The 15,358-nt window shown below is 43.3% G+C and overlaps 2 non-coding genes across 2 annotated transcripts; both read right to left on the bottom strand.

Moving 5' to 3' along the window:
- Nucleotides 1-13,594: 13,594 nt before the first annotated feature.
- trnav-aac (transfer RNA valine (anticodon AAC)) lies at nt 13,595-13,667 on the bottom strand. Its single transcript has one exon. It is a non-coding gene; the product is annotated as a tRNA-Val (tRNA).
- Nucleotides 13,668-14,539: 872 nt separating this feature from the next.
- On the bottom strand, nt 14,540-14,612 carry trnav-cac (transfer RNA valine (anticodon CAC)). Its single transcript has one exon. It is a non-coding gene; the product is annotated as a tRNA-Val (tRNA).
- Nucleotides 14,613-15,358: the final 746 nt, after the last annotated feature.

Here is a 15,358-nt window from a genome sequence, read left to right as displayed (position 1 = left end):
TGTAACTGAGGTGTGTGCCTACAAGATAAAGAAACAGGTATATTTGTTGATATAGATCAAGTAACCAATCATCTGATTTCTTTTTGTCTGGACCGTAGAAAAAATTGTTGTGTATGTTATACTTTTCTCAAATGTCTAAAAAGGGGTATCTGCTCTCCTGAAGTTGAATAAAAAACCTTGTATAAAAACTTTGCGCATAGTGTGGGTCTGTGTGGTTATTTGACAGAATGACTCGGCAAGCTCCCCAAATGCAGGAACTATACTACAACCCAGCCAAGATTGGGGGTTTGGCAGGTAAGAAGGGTTTTCAAAGAGGACTCGCTGAGGCCGGAGTGAAGGTTAATGATGTGGTTGTTTCAGAATGGTTACGGGAACAAGACGCCTATACCTTACATAAACCTCTCAGGATTAACTTTAAAAGAAACCGCGTATATGCAACTGACATAGATTCACAATGGCAAATGGATCTAGTCGATATGTCAAATTTATCAAAACATAACAATGGTCACAAATTGATGTTGATGTGTATCGATGTGTTATCAAAATATGCCTGGGCTCGCATTCTACATAATAAAACAGGTCGGGCGGTGACAAGGGCCTTTGAGGATATATTGTCCCAGGGTCGATGTCCTAAAAAACTGCAGACTGATAAAGGAAAAGAGTTTCTCAAGAGAGAATTTCAGAATCTACTGAAGAGACACAAAATACATCATTTCACCACCGGTAATGAGCTTAGGGCATCGGTATTGGAGAGGTTTAACCGCACCATAAAGACCAAAATGTGGAGATATTTTACAGCGGTCAACACGTTCAAGTATTTTGATAAAGTTCAGGATTTTATCGATGCTTACAACCAAGGGTATCACACCAGTATTAAAATGAAGCCTTTAGATGTTGATCAAAGTAATTCTTTTAAGGTCTATAAAAAATTATACGGACCATTTATTAAGAAGGGAAAAACTACTTATTAGTTCAACATCGGTGATGTGGTTCGCGTTTCAAAGCTAAGGAGTACTTTTGCCAAAGGTTATGAAGAAACATTTTCTGACGAATATTTTACAATTACCGAACAGTTGGCTAGAGACCCCCCCGTGTACCGGTTAAAAGACTATGACAGGGAGGATATAGAAGGAACGTTTTACGAAGCCAAGTTACAAAAAATTATTGTGGGTAAAGACAGTGTATACAGAGTTGAAAAGATATTAGCTGAAAAAACCCAGAACCGGAAAAAATATGTGTTGATGAAATGGCTTGGATGGCCTGAAAAGTTCAATAGTTGGGTCCCGGAACAACAGGTTTGCGATATTCAATCCTTATAACAACATGCCCGCGGGTGTGTTGGGGGCATTACTTTCGATTCTCAAGATGGAATCAGGAGGCTTCTACGTGACTCTACCCAGTAATGCCTCTCTCGATATATATCCTAAAAATGAAATATCCAGTTACACGGTACAATTTGGAAAATCTATAGATCTAAGGGGGTCGTGGGAAGTGGGGTTGGCGGAAATACAGTATCCTTACACTTGGGCTGTTTTACAAGATACGGATGCCACCTTTGCCATTTTTGATGATGTTAAAAAGAGTCAATGGACATTCACGATACAAGGAGGTTATTATGACAATGTGGATAAAATATTAGATGAGATGCATAAACAGTTCTCAGAAGGCACCCCCAACATCAAGCTATATTACAACCCTATTAAAAACAGAGTGTACAAGGTGTCAAAACCAGGTATTAGCATTCAAACCAGCGGCCAACTGGGGCGTATATTTGGGTTCTATTCTGACACAGAGAGCAGGTTCTCAGAAGTGGTGGGGCGGCTTTTACACTCTTTATGTGTATACGGATATCATAACCCACCAGAGGGTCGGGGATAGTTATGTCCCCCTTTTGAGAAATGTACTTATTAAAGGTAAAAGCAATGACATGGTCACAATTACTTATGACAAACCACACTACGTACCAGTCTCAAAGACCCACTTTGACAACATCACGATCGAAGTATAATCGGATCAGAATATCAACGTACCCTTCCGCTTCGGTAAAGTTAATGTCAAACTACATTTTCGACCCCTGAAACAGTGTGTACATTATTAAAATGGCTACCTCGAGGGGTTATGTAGATCCTAGCGCCTATGTGGATTATTACAAGATGCAAGATGGAACGGCTTGCCCGGTATTGTAGGAGCCCCCACAATGTATGGCGCCGGTCGAGGAGGACTCTTTCGTGGTCTCTTTAGAATGGCCATACCCCTGCTTAAGAGAGGCTTTGCTATAGCCAGACCCCACTTGAAATCAGCGGCTAAAAATATTGTTAGTGACGTGTTCACCAATGTTATGAACCGGGCAGCTAGCCATGAGCATCAGGAGGGTTCGGGTCTCATGGTAATGGCGAGGAGGGGGGGTAAAAGAAGAAACAGCATGTGTCCACCAGGGGGCGACAAAGATCCGTGGCTAACAAAAAACGAAGAATCTCTCATTCTCCAACATATCGTGGAAACACTCGGAGAAGGAAGCAGCACAAGAAAAAACCTGCATAAAGAAAGTATCAAAGAAAGAAAAATAGAGCCTCAGGATACATCTTTTAAACATGTCTTTTGTCCACAGTCTATCGGAAGAATGCGTCAAATCAGAACTGGATCTGTTTACAGTTCCATACACTCAAACGAGTATAGATAAGAGCATATATGTAGAGATTCCCCCTCTTTCTGCAATTTCAGACACGGCCCCTCTGGAGTTTTTTATAGCTGGCAATGGCGAGGATTATATTGATTTGAATAACACATTTATTTTAATGAACTGTAAAGTGACTGATGAGGATGGCGATGCAATCGAGAAGACGACCAACGATGGGGTCATCAATTACCCGGTGGCCACCATGTTTTCACAGGTGGATGTGACCCTGGGAGATCGGCTCATTAGTCAAAGCAGCAATACTTACCCCTATAGAGCCATGATGGAGTGTATACTTAATTATAGTGAGGAGACCCTAAGCAAACAGTTCAGCCCCGGCCTTTTCTTCAAAGACATTCCGGAAGCTATGGACGACAAGGATCCAGAGGGACTCAATAAGGGTTTGCAAAAAAGAACGGCCTTTTCAACAGAAGGGAGGACCTTTGAGCTAATGGGGCATATCCATGCAGACATATTTTTCCAAGAAAAACTCATGCTCAACGGGGTAGACATTAAAATTAAAATGATCCGTAGTAAAAGTGCTTTTTGTCTGATGACCCCTGATACTGAAAAATATAAACTGACCATATTATCGGCCTCGCTGTTTGTGAAAAAAGTGTCCGTCTCCCCGGCGGTTAAACTAGGACACGCGCAGGCGTTAATGACGGCAAACGCCAAGTACCCGATTGAAAGAGTCTATATGAAAGTCCACAGTATCCCCGCAGGGACACGGGTGATGAACCAGGAAAATCTGTTTCTAGGACAGCTCCCAAAACAGGTTATTATAGGTCTCGAAGATAATGATGCATTTACCGGGGTTTACAACAAGAACCCCTTTAACTTTAAACATTATAACGCGGAATTTATAGCGTTGTACGTCGATGGTGTGCAGGTTCCATCCAGACCTTTTCAACCTGACTTTGAAATCGGCAATGCGGTTCGTGAATATGACAGTCTAGTACTGGCTACGGGTCGCCATCTCAAGGATCAAACTCTGCTGATCGATCGCCGGGAATACTGCAGCGGTTACACCCTGTACGGTTTCAACCTGACCCCTGACGAAGAGTGTGGACAACATTTTTCACTGATGAAGACGGGCAATATGCGTTTGGAGATGCGTTTCAAGCAGCCTCTACCACGCACTGTAAATATGGTCGTGTATGCAGTGTTTGACAACATTATTGAGGTGAATCAGAGGAGAAACGTTATGTATGATTATTATTAAAATGAACACCAGAGAGCTCAACCACATCATGAATGCCCTGGCCGGCTCACGGAAACTGTTTCAAGGAGTCTACGCCTGCGATCAGCTGCCTAAATTTAAGATCAAGAATTTACCTGCAATGTACATAATCAACACACACCCTAAAAATATGCCCGGAGAACATTGGCTGGCTATTTATCTAAGGGAGGACCACCGTGGTGAATTTTTTGATTCCTATGCAAACCCCCCGGATTTCAGACCTTTCCCTCGGAAGATCAATAACTTTCTGCTCAACAACTGTCAAGAAACCATTTACAGCGGTCGTCAAGTACAAAGTCTTCAGACCTTCACTTGTGGTCAACACTGTGTGTTTTTCTTATATCATAGATCTAAAGGAAGGTCATACCCCGATATTATGGCCTTGTACAGTGAGGATTTAGGCCAAAATGATAAAAAAGTGGCAGAGTTTGTCAGGACACTGTGGACCCCCCCTTATAACACAATGACTTACGACCCTAGCCAGCCGTGTATACAGATGGGGTGTTCTTGTGAGGATTTTAAAAGATGTCATGCGTGTTAAGGTGAAAAAATAATGAAAACAGCCTTTGAATCATTAGTTTTGTTTTTATTCAACACAATTCTTATACAAAGCAGGGGTTATGGTATAAATAAATGTACAACATTTGAAAAAAAAAAAATAAAAAAAAAAAAATGTTTGTCGAGACATTATTTACAGGGGAGACAAATAAAAACATGAGATTAATAAGCTTCCCAACGATGGATAGATCCTGAGGATGGTCGCTCAGCACGGTCAGAGTAATGAGATATCGGAGTCAGATCAGGCTCCACCTCTTTACACAGACGGATTTTTTGTCGCGTTTCCTGGTTAGGAACTGTTGATTGGGGCATGTTCAGACAGGCCATCGCCTGTAGGAAAGCATTCCAGCCTACAGGTCGGCGACTATCGGGTACCTTATTAGTGCTAGTGACACTCTTCAACAAATCAAACATGTGTGAACCTTTGATCAGTTGTCCTTTAAAAACAAATTCACCCTGTTCATTCCAAGCCGTTACCCGCGGTTTCTGAACCATTTTGTGCAGGATATATTCTGCATGTCTTTTGCTTCTGGCCGGCATGTTTCTCAAAACATCCGTTACAACATCTCCCTCTGAACTCTCAACAGGTTCGGTCACCGCAACATCTTTATCAACCGTACCCCCCGCATCAGCCCCAGAACCATTTTCTTGAGAGGCCATGGTTAAAGTTAAAATGTTTTGATCTTTTTCACCCTGTCTAACCAGACGGAGGTAGCGCTGTAACGTGTTGGTATACAACTGGGCTTTGGAATACTGATTTAAATCGGCCCTGGCCTGTATAGCTTTCATTTCAGAGTCCAGGTTGTTTTCGGCCATTTGTCTAATGGGCTCTGGCCCGACAACATTTTTTCTCAGTTTCTCAAGCTGCTCCTGAGGGATCAAAAACATTTTCTGAGCATATTCCATTATTAACCCACTCTGGAAGCTAGAAGACTGGTTAGGAAAGGCACGGCTATGCTCAACAGCGGTCCTATAAAACCCCCGGTTTGATTAATCTTCTTTCTTTTTCTTTTAATAGAATACTTCTTATTAGCGATGATCTTGATAACCGCTTTTTGTTTTTTGAGTTTAGAATGTTGAGAAGGGGTTAGGGGTATATTACCGCGTAAGATGTTAAAAGCTATTTCACACAGGGTCTCGATCAAATCCGAGGGGGCCCCTGCCAGCACAGCTTTCCTATGGCGCGGGCTCCTCTCAAATAACATTTGCAAAAGCGGCAGATTTCTTTTAATCCGAACAGACATTCTTATTTATTTCCTTTTCTTTAGCACATACACTGCCGGCCAATCGGGCGGGCACAAACCTGTTCTGAGGCGAAAGTCTTCTGGGGTTTGTGCTTTTAAGTCCGCAATCAAGTACCCGTAGGGTTTTTTGGTGGCATCCTCAAATGCCTCCAAAGAGAACTTGGTCTGGTTAGGGTACATTTGACGAGCCAAGACGGTGACCTGTAGTTTATCTCTGGGGTTTTTAAAAATAATTATATCATTGGCATATAAATTAATAGTGCGGCTTTTTTTACCTTGAAAAAATAGATTTTGAACTAAATAAATAATACTTAAATTCCTATGATGAGTGTACTTTGTGAAAGCTTTTTCCACTTCACTGTTGTCACCGGCCTGCTCCATCAGGTCATCAAGGATCACTAGGTTAGTTTGACCGGGCTGGAACAAGTCATCACCACACAACGAGGCGGGGAGACCTTGCACAAATTTCAGATTATTTTTTTTCGAAGCCAAATCATCGTAGAGAGGTTGCCAGCAAGAGTAACACCACACTATGTTGTCAAGAGCTTGGGACACGGTTGCGTCCACATCTTCTATGATGTTCTTTATAAGATAGCTCTGCCCCGAATTGGAGGGACCGGCTATAATACAGGAGAAAGGGTGTTGAAGTCTGTTATCAAAACCACCGCTAATATCCATAAGGCAGAGTGGTATAATCAGTCTTCAACACTCTTTTATTGTACACCACTCTGAACCGTTTGTTTAGTGATCTATTTTCCAACGTGTACCCCTTTTTATTGCGATAGATCTGATTTCCGGCTGTAATAATCTCACGAGGAGGCGCGTCTTTCTCGTTACATAACTTTCTACCAGGGTCGTCAGAGACTTGATGTTAATGAGCTTGTTGTTACAATGGTTCAGAGTGAAACCCTTAACTTTCATACAGGTCTTACCCGCAGCCGTTCTGTATGCGTAAGTCTTAGGACCCCCTGAAACAAACTCCACTATGTGGTCCTGAGGATCTAGTTCGCTCGTTAACTCCCCAAGGTAGTCCCCGAGGGGAGGGACCCAATCCCCTGGCCTGGTGACAAAGATTACAGAGTCAGTATCATGATAGAGCGTGCGTTCCTGCAACTGATCCATTAAGTTGTACAGTTCAAGCCGGGCGTAAGCCGTGGTAAAAACCGCTATGAAAACATTAACGTTCCCCTGTTTGGTGGGGAAATCTTTAGGGGCCCTCCACTGGACCTGTGCCACGTGGTCATTTAAGAATTGAAAGTGTGATACTGCATGTTGTTTGGAAAACATAAATTCTATGAACAGTTCAGGGGTTTTAATCAAGGTTGTGTTTAGACGGTAATTTCTTTCCCCAAACTTACCCCACAGACTGTTTAAAATCAGTTTGGACATTTGTCTCTTGGCGGGGTTTACAGTTATGTTCCCCGGCTCTAGACGGATCCCTTCCTTTTCAAAATATTGCTGAACGTATCGCTCTTTGGCCGCGGAGTCAACACACCATGAGGGATAGCCCGATGCCTCCTGTTTCCCTTTCAGATGGGTCATAATGTAATCAGCAAAAAGAGTATCAGTTTTTTCAGAAAAATGCCAAACCTCATACACCTTACCGACTCTGTAACCTTTCTCCACCGCCTTGTCAAGCTCAATGCTACACCAGACACCCGTCAGCGCTCTCTCTTCATCACTGTGCAGACAAGAGGTAGTTTGATTTTCAGTTTCCACACACGTTCTACAAAGTGGGAACATCAATTTTCCCGAACACCTGTAAGGCAACACGGGTAAGAACAGCTCGCGAGGAGGGTACATGGTGACTTTGATCAAACGAAAGTAATGTCCGATTTCGAGAAAGTCACGATAAACAATGGTTGGACGCCCCACCGGGTACATTTTGGTCTTGTTGACATAAGGGTACAGACTGGTGAAATCATAGTAATCTACTCTCTCACCCTCCTTTACCTCATAATGTAAACAGAGGGCATTGGTACAACCCCCAAATAACGCATCCCGGGGCTCTAGACATTCAGGAAAGTCCAAGGTTTCCATAAACCGTTATACCCCCGCATCCTGTTGCTTCAGGGTCGTCCACTCGTGTTCCCAAATCACCAGCATGTTCAAACCATAGGTGTTTTTTAAAGTTTCAATTCGTTTCTGGAAATCATAGTACATATCACCGCAGAGTTTTAGTGTTACGGGGTTAAAGGTGTTTGGGTCGAAGCACTGAGGACAGCCATGGTAAATACAACCGGCAAACTCATAAGCGGTACGCCGCCCGGACACGTCGCTAAAACCGTCTAAGTAGTAAGGCCCCATTTTTACTTCCCCTTGATTTAAAGCATGTCTGATGAAGATGTTATCCCGGGCACTCAGGTATTCCACCCACTGTATGGAGACAGTCGAAAAGTTCTTTTGTCTAGCACGATAGTTGTCAGAAGTGGTGACCGCTATAGTGTTTTTCTGCAAGAAATTGGACCGATACATTTTCATGCAGAGAGACGCTATGGTCACACTTTGCAAAGGGTTGAGACCCGATGTGTTGATAACCTCGGCGCAGAAACGCACACAGGCTTCTTTAAGGATCACCACATCATTTTTACAATAAGCGGCCATCTCTTCTCGGAAATCAAAAACACCTCCCTTAACCGTATTGTACCATTTAAAGAATTCCTCCCTCTCATGAGACATCATAGTATCAACCCCATAATAAGAGGCGGGCGGGTAGGACCCTTGATAATTTTGAGTGTCCTTAGTATTAAAAAAATGGCAGAACCAACCTTTCTTCTGAGCCTCAAAACCCAGAGCCTTAGGCAAAGCGCTCAATTTCATGGGGAGGAAATTTAACAAGTCTATGTAACGTTAGTTGAAAGCTTCGTCGGTGAAACACATGATCTTGCTACCCTGAGCTATTATTTTTGGGGTCACCCCATTTTCCACCAGATACTTCATCAAAATGTAAGAATCATAACCCTTAGCATTGTGGGCAATAAATGTGTAATTGAGGTATTTTGGACCTCGATACCGCGTAAAGAAATCCCTGACACAACTCTCACCGCTAGCTGACCACTCACGATCCAACATGTCAATACAGTGTATATAATTAGCAACGTGGACCCCGTTTTCTTGCCGGCATTCAAAATCAAAAAAGACATACCAGTTGTGCGGCGGCTCCTTTTTAACCGGCTGAATAAAGCACTGGTGTTCGGACCCCGGGGTTAAATCAGCATTACAGATCCTGCATCTCGGCTCCAGACATTTGTGTGGTTTAACCTCATGAAAACGGTACTGGAGGCAACACTGCGGGCAACATTTAGTTTGATCACAATAACTCCATTTTTTAACCCCTCTCAGCAGCGGCCCTCTGTACCTTATGTTCGGAAAAACAGAACGCTGAGAGACAAATCCTTAAGCAATCTTTACATCGGATGGTAGGGGCCAAACCCTTACGACATTGCGGATTGAAACAGACATTACAGTAACCGTCACATCGGTGCTTAAGCTTATCATTGAAGGCCTTATAACACCAATGACAAACATACGAACAACCCAAAAAAGCCGTCAAACTCTTTATTCCAAAGTAATGACTATCACTTAGGAAGAGAAACAGTGTCTGTGTATGGGTTTCAGGATGTGTCTGAAATTTCACAAATACTTCCTTTACCTCACAACGGTACCACACAACAATTTTTAAAGACAACAACTCCTCAAACTTGGTGATGTCTGAAAAGGCAACCATCTGTTGAGAGTTTAAGCCGGCCCTCTGATGAAGCATTAAAGCCTCTTGCAGAGCTTGGGGTTCAGGCATGTCGGGGGTGAGTAGTTTTATTAAACTGTAAGCAAAACAGAGCTTATTGTCCCCACTGGATCTCACCACTAATTGCCTGAGCTTGGTCCTAATTATGTCGTTCTTCAAGCATTTCGACAGTCTTCTAAGCGCCCCACCCTCAGGGTTACGAACCACATTCATTACCAGAGACAGACTTTCATCAGCTAAGATGGCTGCGTTACTTTGCAATAACGCTTCGATTTTAGCCAGACATCTAAATTATCTCCACTCAGCATTACAGATAGGTTGCTAAACAAATCATCCCCTCTGAGTTCTAACTGTACAACATCTCGAGGTCTGACCCTTTCAGCAACCTGTTCAAGCATTTTCTGCAAGGCCTCGTGTATGTTGACAAATATTTCTGCATAATTGTCACAATTTAAAAGTTCTGCAAAATTAAAACGCTGAATCATTTCAAAATTGTTATAGGCCGGTCTATCTATAATCACGGGATCACTGGTACTTTTGGACACATCATCATTTTGAACAAAGCCTTCACCCCCTACATTCTCACAGAGCATGTCCTCCACAGCCTTATCAGTCTCAGAACCCTCCACATTCCGAACACCCCCACTGCTGACATCTACAAAACCCCCTTTTTGAGGAGGCTCATTTAAAGCCTGTAAAAGTCCTTCAAAGATATCCAACCGGTTAATGTCAAGACCCTCCTCTATAGTGATGGCTGCTTCTGCCGCCATCCTGTGTTCTAATTGTCTCAAATCATTTATAATAGGGGCAGAATTTGGTCGGGGTAGCTCCTCCAAAGCCTCCACCATTTCAAACAAATCGGGGTGAACTAGGGGGTGAACCTCTATAAGCGCTACCGGTGGGAGGTGGTTATTTAGATCATTGACCATCTGTAACAGGTCGGGGTTCACCGGTAAGTCTGTTAATTCACATTCTATCGGTGGTAATTGGGGGTTATTTAAATCATTTATCATTTGTAATAGTTCCAGGTTCATTGGGACATCAGAGGAGTTCACAACAGGGCCGGGGATGTTCTCTCGGGAAGGTCTTTTTGGGGCCCTAGCTTGTTCATAATCCTTTAGTTTGTGAGTTCTTTTACCAAGTCAGGACATTTTTTAATTTATTTTTTATTTTTCCAACAACCCACAATAGTAAGGCGTTTTGTGTCTATTAAAACATTAAATACGGTACAATTCGTTAGTAAGGGTATTAACAAGGATGTTTTGGCTCTCTATCACCAGGTTTTGCCCCACTAACACAAGTCTTTGATTTTGTAACAAAGTATGTAGCAACTCATGCCGACCTTCAGGATGTAGCTCCGGGGGCTGGTGGCCTGGCTCAGCTTCAAAGGATGGTCGCTCCGGTAAATCTCGGTCGAAGGAGGCAGGGAGCGAGCGTATACTCATGGACGGAGACCAAGAAGGCCTTTGCGGTGACACCCTGGCCAAGCGCGGGGTACTGTTCCGCGTTTCTGTAGCCAAGAAACGGGTCTGGGGGGACGATGTTGAAACCAGGCCGTCGTTGGGTGGTGTGTCAGCCCTGACTGACGGCGACCCCTGAGGTTGTTGGATGCCTGTATTTGTTCCGCCCGACAATGCGGCGGGCTGAATCTGGGGTGTTGAATTACTCCCAGAAGGCTGTGGCCTGAGTAGATGTTGGGGGGTCTCCAAGACCACCGTGGGGGATCCTCTCGGTGATCTCACCGGGGAAGATGTTTGATCCCACTTAGACGGGGTAATTGTCCTCAATAGCTCATTCACAGAATGACTATCCCAAGAGTCTTGGGAAGAATAAAAATATACATTACATTTACATCTTTAAACGGTGACAGAAATCAAACTTAAAACAACATGTCCAGGACATTCAAAACCTTTAGCTTTTTTAGACCTTTGAAAATAGCCTTAGACATTCACTACAACGCCTTATTATTTACAGACAATATATTTATTAGGACTTGATAATAAATGTAAAACAGAGAAGCCGCTGTAAATAAACTGTTTCTTAAATGTTTCTTTAAAAACTGTAATATTGTTAATAAAACACACACACACACAACAACATTTCATTTTTAATCGAACCTTCCAAGTGTAAACGCTTCCTGATCCCGGGACTTCCTGTTTCACAAACGTTTTCACGATCTGTTTAAATATTAAATACAATGAACACCTTCAAGCCTTTTCCTACAACCACTTTAAAACAGAAGTATAATAGCGGGATATAAGCCAAACAACTTACTAAACCCTTTCGGACGGCTTTACTTCCTAACCAGACGGTACAGCAATCGGTCATTTCTAAACACGTTCCCCAGAAACAAGCCTAGACCTGTCCGGACTTCTAAAGATCTTTCCCAGAACCCCCCGCCCTACAGGAAACGGTCACCCATCGCTTAAATATTAGCCCTCAACGGGCAAAAAAGCCCTTTTAAAAACATTAAAGTTTGAAAGATCTTACTTACCTCCACAGAATAATCGTTTCTTATGTTTTTCGGCTGGTTTAGCTTTTTGCACCGCTGTGAAGGTAAGAGACATGTTTAACCTTTAACCACACCGCTTTATAAAAAGCTTTAACCTCTTACAGGCTGCAGATATATACTCACAGCTATCAGATACCGGGGCTGACGGCCTTTCAGATTCTTGAAAGGTTACGGTTCTCGAAGGTAAAACGAAACAAGCCCTCGATGTGGAAGGCCTTTCGTTGTCTCGAACCACGTTTCTTAATACTGTTAGACAGGATAATTTTTTTAAATTAACAAAACTGGACTCAAACATCTTACAGAAACGTTATACAAACAAACAGGGGTTTAGTTCTTACCCGGTCGGCAGACAGCCTGTCTAGGGACAACCACTTCTCTTGGTCGATCCTCGGAGACATTAATCACAGGCCTTTCGATAGTTTCTGTGTAATTAAAGAGACCGGCATTAATATATATTAAAACGTTTTCATAACTCTAATGAGCCGCTTCAAAACCACACACACCCATGCATAAGAACCCATGAGCGCAAACACAAAAATCTTACCGTCGTTGTTCCAGATGATCTCCTCAGCGTTGGGAATTAACTCCTGTTGACTGGCTGAAAAATAATTTTACAGAACTTAAAACAGATGTTATAGCCTTATTTACAATACATGCACACAACACGCTCTGAGTCAATGAAAATAATCTGAAGACTTGCCTAAAAACTCGTTTAAATCGAATCGCTGATGTTGTTTCCGGACATTGTTGATCTTTAGTCTTAAATCGAAAGGTCAGTGTGAGTCTGTCGAGCTGAAGACCAGACCTTCATACTTATACTGATGGCCACATGCCGGATCTGCTTGTAAGGCATTGTTCTGGTCTGGCCTTTGTGCCACCCTGTTACCAATTAACATATCAAAACCAACCAATAAAATGACACTGCATCAAATTTCAAATAGAAACCAAGATGGAGACGATCTCTCTCCTCTCTACTCTAAACTTTTATTAGAACCTTTTGGTCTCTCAAAAAAACATTTTTAAGCATCAAGACCTATAGTCAACAACCACTAAGAATATTTCAGGCCTTTATAAGCGCTAAAAAACAACCTGAGCCTAGAAAATAACTATAAAGATCAAAAATAACTAGCGCTTTTACAGTGATTTTTTTATTTATTTTTTATAGCGATGCTTTGTTTGGTATTAAACAAGTCACAAACTACTCAGAACAGCGTTTATCCCCGCAAAAGAGATATTTGGGTTTATTTTACAAAGCTTATAAATTATATAGGTTAAAAGTATTCTGAATGTTTTGATATCACACGCCATACCTACTGTTGTCTTCTACACCTTACGGTAGCAACAAATCTAACTACTGCTTTACTTTAACAATAATAATGACGGCGACCACGATGACAACAAGAACAACAACAACAACAACAACAACAACAACATCATCATCATCATCATCATCAGATTTTAATTAAAAGTGGCTACACCAGCGTTTACAATTTCAACCTGTCGACGGACGGACGCTCTGAGTGCATCGATTACGGGCACTCCAATGAAGAAAAGACACCCACCGCCTCCGGGGAACCACGAGGGCAAGCATGACGAAAAGGGCCAGCCCACAGTAGGCTGTTTCCGCCCGGTTTCGAACCGGGGACCTTTCGCGCGTTAGGCGAACGTGATAACCGCTACACTACGGAAACTGACACCGCTGCCTCTTGCTTCAAATGGTTACCGTTAAAGCCTGCTGGTAAAACGGGCTCAGGTGTTTCAGGTCGGCTAGGCTGTGAGATGTCGTCTGAAGTGCGGCGAAAGGATGCCATTTTCACTGACCTGTTTGGCATTGCTAAAGGGCACATCAGGACACTTCGGAAACTCTTTTAAAGGCAGGACGCCCTGCGCTCTGACAGTGCCTGCACTTAGCCCAACAAGGTGATGCTGAATGGCTTGTTCAAACGTCTGGTGGTCTTCCTTCACCACCAGACTATCAGAGCTATTTTGCCTTCTACACCTTACGGTAGCAACAAATCTAACTACTGCTTTACTTTAACATTAATAATGACGGCGACTACGACGACAACAAGAATAACAACAACAACATCATCATCATCAGATTTTAATTAAAAGTGGCTACACCAGCGTTTACAATTTCAACCTGTCGACGGACGGACGCTCTGAGTGCACCGATTTCGGGACACTTCGGAAACTCTTTCAAAGGCAGGACGACCTGCGCTCTGACAGTGCCTGCGTTTAGCCCAACAAGGTGATGCTGAATGGCTTGTTCAAACGGCTGGTGGTCTTCCGTCACCACCAGACTATCAGAGCTATACTGCGCCTTCAACTAGATAAGAGTAACAGCAATGTCGCCGATCCTGCTACGGTCGTATTGTAACAGCAACAACATGTATCGATTTTAAAAGTGTCAGTTCCAGTGCCTCACAAAGCTACCCTTCTGCGATCGTTTGTTCTCAAGGTCAGGATTTCTTGCCACTCCGAGGAAGAGAAAACGACGGCCGGCCTTGGAGCAGAGAGATGGCGACGGGTAACACGGCACTGGCACGCGTGCACCGCGGGTTGTTTCCGCCCGGTTTCGAACCAGGGACCTTTCGCGTGTGAGGCGCACGTGATAGCCACTACACTACGGAAACCGACCCGTCCTGGTGTTTCAAATGGCTCCCATCGAAGCCGGCTGGTAAAACGCGCACAGGGGTTTCCCGTGGGCCAGCCTGTGAGATAAAGGTTTCTATTTTCACTGACCTATTTTGCATTGCTCAAGGGCACATCAGGACACTTTGGAAACTCTTTCAAAGGAAGAACGCCCTGAGCTATGACAAGACTTACACTTACCCCAACATGGTGATGCTCAATGGCTTGTTCAAACAGCTGCTGCTCGTCTTGTGCCACCATCAGACAATCACAGAGCTATTGTGCCTTCTACACCTTACGGTAGCTACAAATCTAACAACTGCTTTACTTTAACAATAATAATGACGGCGACCACGACGACAACAAGAAAAACAAGAACAACAACAACAACAAGAACAAGAACAAGAACAACAACATCATCATCATCATCATCATATTTTAATTAAAAGTGGCTACACCAGCGTTTACAATTTCAACCTGTCGACGGACGGACGCTCTGAGTGCACCGATTTCGGGACACTTAGGAAACTCTATCAAAGGCAGGTCGCCCTGCGCTCTGACAGTGCCTGCACTTAGCCCAACAAGGTGATGCTGAATGGCTTGTTCAAACGGCTGGAGGTCTTCCGTCACCACCAGACTATCAGAGCTATACTGCGCCTTCGACTACATAAGAGTAACAGCAATGTCGCTGATCCTGCTACGGTCGTATTGTAACAGCTACAACATGTATCGATTTTAAAAGTGTGAG

Source organism: Amia ocellicauda (assembly GCF_036373705.1).
Source record: "Amia ocellicauda isolate fAmiCal2 chromosome 11 unlocalized genomic scaffold, fAmiCal2.hap1 SUPER_11_unloc_4, whole genome shotgun sequence".
Classification (NCBI taxonomy): Eukaryota; Metazoa; Chordata; class Actinopteri; order Amiiformes; family Amiidae; genus Amia; species Amia ocellicauda.
Note: the sequence above shows the minus strand (reverse complement) of the source record. Positions and strands in the feature narration are given on the sequence as shown.